The following is a 13,545-nucleotide window of genomic DNA, read 5'->3' as shown; positions in this document are numbered from 1 at the left end:
AGGGATCAGACAAAACGCAGCCCACATATCCCTTATGATAACTACCGAAAATGGACACAGTGTTCCCTCACCCGGACGCAGGTCACCGGGGCCCCACTCTGGAAACAGGCCTGAAGGTGGGGCACGCTGATGAGTGCCTGGTGGCCAGGCTTTCCCCTATGGAGCCCTGCTGGGCATAGCCCAAAGAGGAAACATGGGTCCCCCTTCCGATGGGCTCACCACCAGTGGGAGGGGCCAAAGGGGTCGGGTGCAATGTGTTATAAGTGGCGGTGTTGGAGAGCGCCCCTCCGGGGGACTCCCTTGTTCTACTGGGGGAGGGTGTGCTGTTGACCTCAACTTGGGACATTGTGGGTCAGTGGGCGGAGTACTTTGAAGACCTCCTCAATCCCACCGGCATGTCTTCTACTGAGGAAGCAGAGCCTCGGGACCTTGCGGCGGGCTCTTCAATATCTGGTACTGAGGTCACGGAGGTGATTAAAAAGCTCCTTGATGGTAAGGCCCCGGGGGTGGATGAGATTCACCCAGAGTTACTTAAGGCTCTGGATGTTGTAGGGTTGTGTTGGTTAATGCGACTCTGTAGCATCGCGTGGACATCGAGGGCAGTTCCACTGGATTTGCAGACCGGGGTGGTGGTCCCCCTATTCAAAAAGAGGGACCGTAGAGTGTGTTCCAACTATAGGGGAGTCACACTCTTAAGCCTCCCTGGTAAGGTCTATTTGGGGGTTCTGGAGAGGAAGGTCCGCTGGATAGTCAAACCTCGGATTCAGGAAGAGCAGTGTGGTTTTCATCCTGGCCTTGGAACAGTGAACCAGCTCTACACCCTCAGCAGGGTCCTGGAGGGTGCTTGGAACTTCGCCCAACCAGTCTGCATGTGCTTTGTGGACTTGGAGAAAGCATTCGACCATGTCCCTCGGGGAATCCTGTGGGGGATACTCCAGGAGTATGGAGTTCCAGGCCCTTTGAAATGGGCTGTTAGGTCCCTGTATGACCGGTGTCAGAGCTTGGTTCGCATTGCTGGCAGTAAGTCTGACTAGTTTCCGGTGAGGAATGGACTCTGCCAAGGTTGCCCTTTGTCACCGATTCTGTTCATAACATTTTTGTACAGAATTTCTAGGCGCAGCCAAGGTGTTGAGGGGATCCGTTTTGGTGGCTGTAGGATTGCGTGTCTGCTTTTTGCGGTTGATGTGGTCCTATTGGCTTCATCAGCTCATGATCTACAGCTCTCACTGGAACAGTGCGCAGTCAAGTGTGAAGCAGCCGGGATGAGAATCAGTGCCTCCAATTCTGAAGCCATGGTCTTGAACCCAAAAAGGCTAGAGTGCCTTCCCGGGGTAGGGGGTAAGGTCCTGCCTCAAGTGGAGGAGTTCCAGGAGGCATTCAGAGTAGAGACGCTGCTTTTCCACGTCGAGAGGAGCCAGTTGAGGTGGCTCGGGCGTCTGGTTAGGATGCCTCCTGAACGCCTGCTTGGTGAGGTGTTCCGGGCACGTCCCACCGGGAGGAGGCCCAGAGGAAGACCCAGGACACGCTGGATGGACTATGTTTCTCGGCTGGCCTGGGAATGCCTTGGGATTTCACTGGACAGACAAGCTGGCCCAAGTGGCTGGGGAGAGTGAAGTCTGGGTCTCTCTGCTTAGGATGCTGTCCCCGCAACCCAACCCCGGATAAGCGGAAGACAATGGATGGATTGATGGTACTCTACAAACCTAGAGGATTCCTACTTAATCTGGAAAAATAGTCTACTGTTGTATAAAAAGACACTTCACCAAGCCAGAACAGCTTATTTCTCCTCATTAATAGAAGAGAACAAGAATAATCCTAGGTTTCTCTTTAGTACAGTTGCTAAACTTACACAGAGTCATATCTCTGTTGAGCCATCCATTCTCTTAGATCTCAGCAGTCATGACTTTATGGGATTCTTCTTAAATAAAATTGATTCTATTAAAAAGAAAAACTTTGACATACTCCTGAAGATGATTACTTCATCCTCAGCAAGTGAGACAACATTGGAAATAACTGAAGAACCTGATTTGTGTTTGGACTGTTTTGATCCTGTGGAGCTTCCTGAGTTATCAGAAATATTAGCTTCATCTAAACCTTCAACTTGTATGTTAGACCCAATCCAAACCAAATTACGCTGCTCAAAAAAATAAAGGGAACACTCAAATAACACATCCTAGATCTGAATGAATGAAATATTCTCATTGAATACTTTGTTCTGTACAAAGTTGAATGTGCTGACAGCAACATCACACAAAAATCATCAATGGAAATCAAATTTATTAACCAATGGAGGCCTGGATTTGGAGTCACACACAAAATTAAAGTGGAAAAACACCCTACAGGCGGATCCAACTTTGATGTAATGTCCTTAAAACAAGTCAAAATGAGGCTCAGTATTGTGTGTGGCCTCCACGTGTCTTTATGACCTCCCTACAATGCCTGGACATGCTCCTGATGAGATGGTGGATGGTCTCCTGAGGGATCTCCTCCCAGACCTGGACTAAAGCATCCGCCAACTCCTGGACAGTCTGTGGTGCAACGTGACGTTGGTGGATGGAGCGAGACATGATGTCCCAGATGTTCTCAATCTGATTCAGGTCTGGGGAACGGGCGGGCCAGTCCATAGCTTCAATGTCTTCATCTTGCAGGAACTGCTGACATACTCCAGCCACATGAGGTCTAGCATTGTCCTGCATTAGGAGGAACCCAGGGCCAACCGCACCAGCAGATGGTCTCACAAGGGGTCTGAGGATCTCATCTCGGTACCTAATGGCAGTCAGGCTACCTCTGGTGAGCACATGGAGGGCCATGCAGCCCTCCAAAGAAATGCCACCCCACACCATTACTGACCCACTGCCAAACCGGTCATACTGAAGGATGTTGCAGGCAGCAGATCTCTCTCCACAGTGTCTCCAGACTCTGTCACGTCTGTCACATGTGCTCAGTGTGAACCGGCTTTCATCTGTGAAGACCACAGGGCGCCAGTGGCGAATTTGCCAATCCTGGTGTTCTCTGGCAAATGCCAAGCGTCCTGCACGGTGTTGGGCTGTGAGCACAACCCCCATTTGTGGACATCGGGCCCTCATACCATCCTCATGGAGTCGGTTTCTAACCGTTTGTGCAGACACATGCACATTTGTGGCCTGCTGGAAGTCATTTTGCAGGGCTCTGGCAGTCCTCCTCCTGTTCCTCCTTGCACAAAGGCAGAGGTAGCGGTCCTGCTACTGGGTTGTTGTCCTCCTACAGCCTCCTCCACGTCTCCTGGTGTACTGGCCTGTCTCCTGGTAGCGCCTCCAGGTTCTGGACACTACGCTGACAGACACAGCAAACCTTCTTGCCACAGCTCGCATTGATGTGCCATTGCCATCCTGGATGAGCTGCACTACCTGAGCCACTTGTGTGGGTTGTAGAGTCCGTCTCATGCTACCACGTGTGTGAAAGCACCACCAACATTCAAAAGTGACCAAAACATCAGCCGGAAAGCATAGGTACTGAGAAGTGGTCTGTGGTCCCCACCTGCAGAACCACTCCTTTATTGAGTGTGTCTTGCTAATCGCCAAAGATTTCCCCCTGTTGTCTTTTCCATTTGAACAACAGCTGTGAAATTGATTGTCAATCAGTGTTGCTTCCTAAGTGAACAGTTTGATTTCACAGAAGTTTGATTTACTTGGATTTATATTGTGTTGTTGAAGTGTTCCCTTTATTTTTTTGAGCAGTGTATTTAAGGAAGAGTTCCCTCTGATTACCAGCCCCATTTTAGGTATGATTAATCTATCTTTAGTAAATGGATCAGAACCACAAGCTTTTAAGGTAGCTGTAATTAAACCTTTACTTAAGAAACCTTCGCTTGATCGAGATGACTTAATAAATTACAGACCTATATCTAATCTTCCATTATTATCTAATGTTCTTGAGAAAATAGTTGCTAATCAAATGTGTGAACATTTATACAGCAATGACCTGTTTGAAGAGTTTCAGTCAGGCTTCAGAGCTCATCATAGCACTGAAACAGCTCTGCTGAAAGTCACTAATGATATTCTTATGGCCTCAGATAATGGACTTGTTTCTGTACTGGTTCTGTTAGATCTCAGTGCTGCATTTGATCCAGTTGACCATAATATTCTCTTTAAAAGGCTGGAATATGCTGTAGGGATCAGGGGAACAGCGCTAGGCTGGTTTAAATCTTATCTGTCTGACAGATTCCAGTTTGATCATGTAAATGATAAATCATCTTTAAACTCCAGGGTTAATTGTGGAGTACCACAGGGTTCAGTACTTGGGCCAAATGGAGTTTTGACAAAAATTCAATCTGGAAGACTTATCATCTCCTCTGCTCCGTCCAATGACTCCACCATGCGTCCCTGCTCCAGTCAATCAGCATCGAGTCCGCATTTCCTCTTCAGCCAATGACCGCCCAAGGCTCTGCTTTAAAGATCTTCACTCACGGCTCTTCAAGCTGAGCTGCGACGGTCAGTTTCATGACGCATCCTCATCCTCCTTCTCCCTCTTCCGCTCGTGTAACTGTTCGCCTGTCTTCCCGCCTTGATGGCCCATTTCCCTCGTCTCAGCTCCGGGCATGTGGAAACGCCTTAACATCTCCAATTCTCCTGCTAAGCGTCGCAGAGGTACCCCTGCCTACACCCCGGCTTCGGCTGCCGTGTCACCCGGCTCGGCTTCTGCAGTGTTTCTCCTCCGATCTTCCTTACACACCCATGCTTCAACGTCTTATTCTACTCCGGCATCCCACAAACTTCCATGCTTCATTCATCTAGTCCATAGATTTTCTCTAGCGATCCAAATCATCCATTACTCAGCTTCTCCGGGAGTTCGCCTCCAACTCTGCCACATCGGCACTTCCTCTTTTCCACTCCGCCGACGTTCAACCTGCTCTTCCTCCCACTGACATTCCCCATAGCAACGCCCGTCCTGGCTCGTCTCTAAATCAGACTCCGCTCCAAATCCTTCAGGGGCAGCTCATTTATCTGGTTTCTCTCATTTTACCATCTCCTGAGGGCGACCACTGTGTCGCCTCCCCTGATGGCTTTACTGCTATGTTTAAATCATCTCACCTTACTAAAAATCTCCCTTTTGGCGAGCTTGTGGCCGCCTTTAAGCATTTCAGAGACGTTTACTACTCAGTTAGCCGATTATCCATCCCTCATTGTCGACCTACATTTCAAACATGACTTCCTGATTTTTTTTATTAGTATCACAATTAGTATCACAATCTTCTTCACCGAAGCTGCATCCACACTCGTTCGGTCAGGAGTCTGCCTAGACTGGTCTTTTCTAGCCACAGAAATGTTATCATGACGCGGCTCAGTCGGCCATTAGAGCGCTCTTGTTCTCTCTTCCTTTCTTACAACACTCCTGCCCGGCTAAACTTAATCTGCTGACTTCCTGCTCCAGTCTCCTTACGAACTGGAACGGTATCTCCTTCTTTGTCAGCGACGTCGTTCTCTCGGCTGTCTCGATTCAGTTTCATGGCCTGCAGTCCCAGTTGAAAAAATGGTCTCTCAAACGGATATTTCACAATCCTTTATTCACAGAGCCTTGCGTGTGACACACATCATAAGAGCTAAAAATACAGAACGTAAATACCTTTAGTAACTCAAACAATATGCTGTTTTTAACCTTTTTTGCCTTTTATTATTTACCATAAATTAATTATTTACTTCAAATTATTACAACGCCTTTTTTCCTTTTCAATCTTTCCTTTCAATTCAATTCAGTTTATTTATATAGCACCAATTCACAACACATGATGTCTCAAGGTTCTTCGCAACAGTCAGGTTCATACATTCCAATTAATACTAATCATTGAACAGTGCAGTCAGATTCAGTTATTTATTCAAATTGGATAAAAAGTTTTTCTATCTAAGGAAACCCAGCAGATTGCATCCAGTCAGTGACTTGTAGCATTCACTCCTCCTGGATGAGCATGTAGAGACAGTGGACAGTCACTGGCATTGACTTTGCAGCAATCCCTCATACTGAGCATGCATGTAGCGACAGTGGAGAGGAAAAACTCCCTTTTAACAGGAAGAAACCTCCAGCAGAACCAGAACCAGGCTCAGTGTGAGCGGCCATCTGCCACGACCGACTGGAGGTTTGAGAGAACAGAGCAGAGACACAAAGAGAACAAAGAAGCACTGATCCAGGAGTACTTTCTATGGGAAGGAAAAGTAAATGTTAATGGATGTAGCTCCTTTAGTTGTTTCATCTAGAAAGAAAGAACAGATAAACTCTGATCCAGTTTTCAAGGTTAGAGTCTGAAAGAGAGCACATAGAGTTAGTCACTGTAGAAGCTCAGTCAGTAGCCATGTCTAGGAGAGAGAAAGGGTTAAACACTGAAAGACAGGGCCATGTGGATCATCGGTAGAGGGTGAGCATTAAGTTGTTGCCTGCAGAAGCTCAGATGATTCCCCTCTCCAGAAAGGTGTCACAGGTAGACACAGAGCCAGGCCAGGTGTAGCTTCTAGGAAGAGAATAGAGAGAACAAAGTTAAAAGCTGAAATAACAGCAAATAATGCAAAATTGGAGAGTAATGTGAGAATGTAGCGAAGAGGGTGAAAGTGGTCGTTATGTCCTCCAGCAACCTAAGCCTATAGCAGCATAACTACAGAGATAGTTTCAGTTCAGATTATTTAGTTAAATGGCGCTTATTTACAATAATGTCGTCTCAAGGAACCTCACAAAGGGTCCCACTGATGGTCATTGTTATACTAAAAACCACAAGGATTGGGATACCTCCCTCTGTCAGACTGATTATAACCATCGGTAAAGAGAAGGGGTCATACAGGTAGCAGAAATGGAGGGTGTGTTTGCACCTCAACCTTAACTGAGCCGGTTTAGGCTAAACCTGACTCCCACTTACTCCATCCAACAGTGAGGGAGGAATGCTCCCTCCCTGATAACCTAAGCCACACTAACTATAAGCTTTATCAAAAAGGAAAGTTTTAAGCCTAGCCTTAAAAGTAGACAGGGTGTCTGCCTCACGGACTAAAACTGGGAGCTGGTTCCACAGGAGAGGAGCTGATAACTAAAGGATCTGCCTCCCATTCTACTTCTAGAGACTCTAGGAACCACCAGTAAACCTGCAGTCTGAGAACAAAGTGCTCTGTTAGGAACATATGGAACAATCAGATCTCTGATGTATGATGGAGCTAGATCATTAAGGGCTTTATATGTGAGGAGGAGAATTTTAAATTCTATTCTGGATTTAACAGGGAGCCAATGAAGGGAAGCTAAAACAGGAGAAATATGATCTCTCTTTTTCATTTTCATTAGAACTCTTGCTGCAGCATTTTGAATCAGCTGAAGGCTTTTAACTGCATTTTGTGGACATCCTGATAGTAAAGAATTACAATAGTCCAGCCTTGAAGTAACAAATGCATGGACTAGTTTTTCAGCGTCACTCCTGGACAGGATATTTCTAATTTTGGCAATGTTCCGGAGATGAAAGAAGGAAATCCTAGAAACCTGTTTAATATGGGATTTAAATGACATGTCCTGGTCAAAAATAACACCAAGGTTTTTTACTTTATTACCGGAGGTCAATTTAATGCCATCCAGGTTAAGTGATTGACTAAGCAGTTTCTTTTTTAAAGACTCCGTCCAAAGACGACAACTTCTGTCTTGTCTGAATTTAGAAGCAGAAAATTTAACGTCATCCAAGTTTTTATATCTTCAAGACATGTTTGTAGTCTATCTAACTGGTTGGGCTCATCAGGATTTATGGATAAGTAAAGCTGAGTACCATCAGCGTAACAGTGAAAATGTATCCTATGCTGCCTGATAATTTTACCTATTGGAAGCATATATATAGTAAAGAGAATTGGCCCAAGTACTGAACCCTGTGGTACTCCACAATTAACCCTGGAGTTTAAAGATGATTTATCATTTACATGAACAAACTGGAATCTGTCAGACAGATAAGATTTAAACCAGCCTAGCGCTGTTCCCCTGATCCCTACAGCATATTCCAGCCTTTTAAAGAGAATATTATGGTCAACTGGATCAAATGCAGCACTGAGATCTAACAGAACCAGAACAGACACAAGTCCATTATTTGAGGCCATAAGAATATAATTAGTGACTTTCAGCAGAGCTGTTTCAGTGCTATGATGAGCTCTGAAACCTGACTGAAACTCTTCAAACAGATCATTGCTGTATAAATGTTCACACATTTGATTAGCAACTATTTTCTCAAGAATTTTAGATAAGAATGGAAGATTGGATATAGGTCTGTAATTTATTAAGTCATCTCGATCAAGTGAAGGTTTCTTAAGTAAAGGTTTAATTACAGCTACCTTAAAAGCCTGTGGTTCTGATCCATTTACTAAAGATAGATTAATCATATCTAAAATGGGGCTGGTAATCAGAGGGAACACTTCCTTAAATAATTTGGTTGGGATTGGGTCTAACATACAAGTTGAAGGTTCTGATGAAGCTAATATTTCTGATAACTCAGGAAGCTCCACAGGATCAAAACAGTCCAAACACAAATCAGGTTCTACAGTTATTTCCAATGTTGTCTCACTTGCTGAGGATGAAGTAATCATCTTCAGGAGTATGTCAAAGATTTTATTTTTAATAGAATCAATTTTATTTAAGAAGAATCCCATAAAGTCATGACTGCTAAGAGCTAAGGGAATGGATGGCTCAACAGAGCTATGACTCTGTGTAAGTTTAGCAACTGTACTAAAGAGAAACCTAGGATTATTCTTGTTCTCTTCTATTAATGATGTGAAATAAGCTGTTCTAGCTTGGTGAAGTGTCTTTTTATACAGCAGTAGGCTATTTTTCCAGATTAAGTAGGAATCCTCTTTCTGTGTAGAGAGCCATTTTCTTCTTTGAGTGTTTTTAACCTGTTTTACCACGTATTTATTAAACACGTAACCATTGCCTTGTATATTTTCCCTGTATTAAAAATAAAATAAAAACTCATAATATTTAAACTCTCTGTGAGTTCATATAGGTTATATATTGAAACTACTAAACCTTAGTATGCGATTAGCGTGACTAACTAAGATATTTTCACCCTCTTCTAGCAGAGAGAGAGGAAAAAAAGCTACATTTAACAGCAACCTGTTTGCTCAGTAGAATATCTATATATGCATCTACAAATTCGAACATTATACCAACTTTTTTCCCTTATCAACCAGGCGCTAAGGAACCATTTACTGTTTCATATTCTTCTTAATTATATCTTTTTCCCTTAATAATCGTGGAGCACACTTTCTCTCTGCACACTGGGTCGGCGCTGCTCTGTTCAGCTTGCGACAATCGATTTACAGCACCTTCCTGGACTAATTGGTTTCAAAATATAAACGTTAACTGCATAACTGCCTCTGCAGAATAACAAACTCTTACAAACAATTTATGAACAGACAATATCAGTAAGGTCATTTTCACGACATAGCTTCGTCCGTGGGTTTTGGGTGGTTTTTTCAGGACAAATGGTTTGCCGACATGTGGCCCTCCCCCTTTCCTCAGTCAGAATCTTCAGCATTCTATGAAATCTTTCCCATCGCCTTGGCCTGTTCCGTCTGGGGGCGCTATTGGAAAAGAAAACATATCGTTGCTTTATGCGACAACGCAGCATGTGGAAGCTTTAAATAAAGGCCAGTCCTCCTCTAAGTCTATCATGCCCTACCTCCGACACATAATCTAGCAAGCTATCTCGTATAACTTCATATCCGCTCGTCACATTCCAAGTTATTCTAACTCAATCGCAGATGCTTTCTCTCGCTTAAAATTTCAAATCTTTCACAGTCTCTGTCTAACTGCCAACGTTCAACCCTCAAAGACCTGAAACTGGATAAATCCCTTCTCTTCATTCTTTGCTCCAATCAGCAAAATCTACTGTAATTCAGGTCTAGCTCCTGCACAACAGTTTATGTGCAGACCCCACACACCCTGCACATAAACTGTTTAGAGTTTTACCTTCATGCCGCCGCTACCGAGCACTGTTTACTAAAACCAGCCGCCACAAAGACAGTTTCTTCCCCCAGGCTGTTTCTCTGATGAACATTCAATAGAGTACAGAACAACAGCAACAGATGTTGCAAATGCACCTTTTTTATTAGATATGTGTACATTGTAAATTGTAAATTTGTATATTCTGTAATGCAAAAACAGAACAAAAGAGCAAAGTGTACCGGAGTCAAATTCCTTGTTTGTTTGTACGAACTTGGCAATAAAGCTGATTCTGATTCCATCCAGATCATATTCTTTCGCCTGGCAAACTTTTTTCTAAATACTGCCTCGCCCATCATACCTCTCTGTAACCAGTCCTCATTCAAACAGTCCTGGCCTTCATAATTTTTATTTTGAACACCGCTGTTTTAAACTCCCTTATATCTGAGAGCTTACTAGCAGGCATCAATTTCTTCACAAATAATACCCATCTGAACCCACTCCGGGCCTTTAATTCAAATCACGCTAATAAACTCCTCCTCAAAGCTATCGCTAATCATTCTATCCCTCAATACGATTCCCGAAGTCCTGATACACTCTCTATCCTCAAATAATCTCATTACAGCTCGTCTTTCTGGCCCTCTGGCCGTCTTTCTTTCCCCTTATCTAAAATCACGCCTTTCCAGTGCCTTTTTCTAGCCTTCTACGGCTTCTTTGGGTTAATCAAATTACCTCCCCTAACAATTCATTTGATCCATCAAGATACTTCGCCTTTTGGAACCTCAAGTTTTATCCTGACCGCTTTAAACTTTTATTTAAACATACCAAAGGGAAGGCCCCTGTTTATTTCTGTCACTCGCCTTGATGGCCGGTTCTGCCCTTTCCAATTCGTATTCAAATTCGCACTCGAACGTCACTAATTTATTCCGCCTAACATGCCCCTCTTTCTCACTTCAGAAGAGTACTCATGACCGCCTCCTGGTTCCTCAAATATTTCAGACAAACTCTAGTCAATGCAATCTGTCCCCAGTCAGTTTGCAGGATATTCATTTAGAATAGGAGCAGTAATTACTGCAGCCACTCAAGGAGTTTCAACAGCTTCTCTTCAACAACTCGGCCACTGGTCATCTTCAGCTTTCTCATCCTATGTTTGTCCAGACTTCCACTCTGTGTTAACTGCTCAACAATCTCTGTTGTTAGGTAAGAACTTCTCGCATTGTCTGGTGGTGGATGGCCTCTAATTAAATTCAGTTTGTCATCTCGATGCCTTTGCGGCTCGAGTCATCATTTCTTGCCTTGACATTCATTCATCACCCCCTGATGCCTCCGCAGCATAATGCATTCGTCATCTCGATGCCTTCGCGGCTCGAGTCATCATTCTCATGCTTTCTCAAACTCTTTCATCTTCCTCAGTACCTCATCGGCACGATCGGTCATTTTCATGCCTTTTTCAAGTTCATTCATCATTTTCACTGCCTAGCACTCAGGCAGGCTCCCTATTTCCTTTCATTCCTCACCTGACTCTTTCCACCCCATGCACTCGAGCATCACGCTCCTTCCCTCTTTCTGTCTAACTCATCCCTTCATCAAGCCTGTCCAGCTCTGTCTTTCCCTTTCTTCTCATAAGCCTGTCCTTCTCCCTATTAGTCTCAATTCATTAATTATCCCACCTGATGTTCTTTATGTCTAACAGTTTATTTATTTCAGCCTCTGCACGGCCTCGGCCCTTTTGGGGGGAAGACATCTCTAATTCTATTAATAAGTTGTTCATTCATGCTCACTTCATTCTCAGTGTTTGTATCGTCCTCCGGGGTCCAAGCCCCAAATAAATATTTATAAATAAACTTCTCTAATTGCCACCTATGTTTCTTTTTTATGGGAAGAAACTTGTGCCATCAGAAACTGAATCTGTATTTGTGTAATTTGAAATTAAATGCATTGGTTGGAAAATGAATTTCACTAAACTGAAACTGAATTTATTTGCTTATAAAATTATTGTGTTATATTAAAAATTCAGTTTGATTACATTCACTTTCAGGTCTGTAATTCAATTTCAGTTCCAATATTCTGTTTTTTGTGTCACACATCCAGGTCCTTGAAGCCACAGATTAATCAAACAAAGATTTACTGATTCACGGATGTCATTCACTGTTGCTGGGTCCAAATTCAGGACTGCATCCTTTGAAGGACGCATTTGTAGGCCGATAACGTCCTGGATGAGGCGACGAATGCTGTCCAATCTCCAAGGTTCCAACAAATGCGTCCTTCTTATCCCCAGATTTGAAGGATGGGTCCGGTGTCTCCTCCATGTCCCACCCTATCCCATCAAGATATCGCTTAATTGCACAAATGCGCCGATGTGTACATATTGCCATCAGCAATATGTAAAAGGGTAAATAAAAACCGTGTAGTCATTTACAGTAGAGACAGCGTTATTAACCTTCAGGCTCCTTTTGTTCAGCTTCACAGCTCTGCGCTTCACGCTAACACGGTTGCTAGGCAACAGAGGTAAAGGCGGGAAACGCAGACCGATGTAACACCAGCGGCACACTATGCTAATCTAGCAGGTTTAGCTAACAGCTATAGGTAGCATAAGTGTTGCTGTTTGACCATCATTTGTTTACATAGATGCTCATTTGACTTGGTGATGGACATCCGCTAAGCTGATGTAGCTGCACTGCTGCAGCTCAACATGCCATAAAGGAAGTTTCACCTGATGTGAAACGTAAATCGCTGAATCTGTGTTTGATTAATCTGTGGCTATCCTCACGGACCTGGATGTGTGACACAAAAAGCTGAATTTCGGAACTGAAATTAATTTACAGACCTGAAAGTGAATTTTTAATTCAACCAAATACATTTTAAAAGCAAATGAATTCAGTTTCAAACCATAAAATTTGGTTTCAGTTTAGTGAAATTCATTTTCAACCCAATGCATTTAATTTCAAATTACACAAATACAAATTCAGTTTCTGATGGCACAAGTTTCTTCCCAGACTTTTTATTGTGAATCTTACAGGATTGAATTCTCTTTACTATATATATGCTTCCAATAGGTAAAATTATTAAGCAGCATAGGATACATTTTCACTGTTACGCTGATGATACTCAGCTTTATTTATCCATGAATCCTGATGAACCCAACCAGTTAGATAGACTACAAGCATGTCTTGAAGATATAAAAACTTGGATGACTTTAAATTTTTTGCTTCTAAATTCAGACGAGACAGAAGTTGTCGTCTTTGGACGGAGTCTTTAAAAAAGAAACTGCTTAGTCAATCACTTAACCTGGATGGCATTAAATTGACCTCTGATAATAAAGTAAAAAACCTTGGTGTTAACTTTGACTAGGACATGTCATTTAAATCCCATATTAAACAGGTTTCTAGGATTTCCTTCTTTCATCTCCGGAACATTGCCAAAATGAGAAATATCCTATCTAGGAGTGACGCTGAAAAACTAGTCCATGCATTTGTTACTTCAAGGCTGGACTATTGTAATTCTTTACTATCAGGATGTCCACAAAATGCAGTTAAAAGCCTTCAGCTGATTCAAAATGTTGCAGCAAGAGTTCTGATGAAAATTAAAAAGAGAGATCATATTTCTCCTATTTTAGCTTCCCTT

Source organism: Girardinichthys multiradiatus, chromosome 9, assembly GCF_021462225.1.
Source record: "Girardinichthys multiradiatus isolate DD_20200921_A chromosome 9, DD_fGirMul_XY1, whole genome shotgun sequence".
NCBI lineage: Eukaryota > Metazoa > Chordata > Actinopteri > Cyprinodontiformes > Goodeidae > Girardinichthys > Girardinichthys multiradiatus.
This window is presented reverse-complemented; position numbering follows the sequence as displayed.